Source organism: Elephantulus edwardii, unplaced genomic scaffold (genome assembly GCF_000299155.1).
Source record: "Elephantulus edwardii isolate Elephantulus edwardi_28Jun2011 unplaced genomic scaffold, EleEdw1.0 scaffold00060, whole genome shotgun sequence".
Lineage (NCBI taxonomy): Eukaryota > Metazoa > Chordata > Mammalia > Macroscelidea > Macroscelididae > Elephantulus > Elephantulus edwardii.
In genome coordinates, this window is record NW_006399810.1 from 15,024,811 (window position 1) to 15,026,797 (window position 1,987).

The following is a 1,987-nucleotide window of genomic DNA, read 5'->3' on the forward strand; positions in this document are numbered from 1 at the left end:
GTGGTGGGAGAGGATTAACCATGGGATCATACAATATGATGGGAGAGGCTGAGGGAAATGGGAAGGATCTGGTGTGAAAAACAATGCATTCAAATTTTGTAAAAATTAGTGAAAAACAGGGATATACAATAAATCCTCTAAAAGTAATAGGAGAGTTTTATATCAGAGATACTTGGTGCTTATAAATAAAGAGACATGAAAATGAAACTATTTCCATTTGAAGTCTTTATATTAGTCTGGAATCCATGATGGATTTAAAAAATATCTCTTTCTAATAGGGAGCTCTGGTGGCATAGTCCATAGGGAGTTACACTCTACCTCAAAGGCAGTGTTTGTCTGGTGCTTTGAATCAACCAATCATTTTGAGAGAGAAAGATAGACAATCTCTTCACATTTAGCTTTTACTGCCTTCTTCCATCCATGAGAGAATTGGACAAGGCAAGGTCTAAAGGCAATCCTAAGAAGTTATAATGCTAAGATATTTGGGAATCATGTAGACTCCTGATTTATAGTCTCTGAAAACTCACTGGAGGGTCATCTATGAATCAGTTCCATCTTAATGACAATGAGTTTGAGTTTATCTTTCTTAACATTAGTTTCACTAACTTCAAAGATGACCAAACCATAAAGATAGCATTCCTTTCCTCTGAGGTCTGGCTGGTGTATTATATCACAGTGTATTCCCTAGGGATATTTTCCATGATAGTCAAACAGATGCAAGATAGGAGAGTTTGTGCCTGAAGGGTCTGGAGGCATATCATTAACAATCTTTACAATGGGCCTCAAAATACAGGTATGATTCAGGAAGCAATTTCGCTGCTAGGTTATAAGAAAAACTTGCCCTGCCACTGTCTTGGACCACCCTGCAATAAACTGAAGGGCATGTGCCTTTCATCAATCTTGTAATCTCACTTATGTGCTATTCCTATAATTCTTGCTTCTAGAGTTTCGACTCTCTTGATGGCCTTTCAGCCAATTAGGAATTTTGTAACTTTTCCACCCTACTTCAGTCATTCAAAATTGTGTCCTCCATTGTCTGCCAGGGTAGCCATGCTCACTCTGTCCTTCCCTGATGTTCCTTTCTCACAAAGTACATCTTAAGGCATCAAGATAGAAGTTATTAAAACTTGAGTTTGGGCTCTCAGCCTTTTGTTAATGGTTTCTGGAATCATGATTTTTAAAAAAATAAGCAATAATGTATTATCAAAGACACACTGATCTTAAATTCGTTAATTCTAAATTTTACACAGATCCTCCTGCCCCAAAAAATTCCTATTATTGGTCCTTTACAATAGAATTACAGGTTTTTCAGTCGTGGTTGAAATCATTATTAAGCAATATGAATTCCTTTGGTGTCTGTTTTCCAAGTCAATATGAGACAACATACTAGACCAAGAGCCAACAGGTCTGGGTCAGTGAATACATTAACGTTGTATGTCCTCAGTATACTGTAACTATTCTCTTTGCTGTAAATTCTAACCTCTTTAATTAGCTAAAGATAAATACTAGAAAAAATTATATTAATAAGGCAGGACTACAAGTGGATATGTAAAGATATGACTGGTCCTATCTGATCAAATGTAGTTCTCCACGGAGGTGTGGTTGTATATTATGTTTGTGCCATCTAACAGAAACCTAGAGAGCTCTTTGTCAGATTGATATGTGGCTAATTCGTCCATGGTCTCCAAACTTAAACCAGTGGTCAGTCCTACTTGATAACTTTGGAGACTCCTCAGAATCCCAAGATAGCCATATTTGACCCTACTTCTCTAACAATCTTTGAACGTGTCAGACTCTGAAGCCAGTAGCCTCCAAAGCCATCTTGCCTGTCTGCTGATGACCTGGACTTTATACTTGATCTCTGTCTCCTCAGGCACCTGTCTTTTGAGATCTGACCTACAAATCTGGGACTTGTCAGCCTTTACAAGTACATAGCATCTGAACCATTTCCATTTCCTTGAAAGAAATCTCTCTTCTCTTTCTCTCT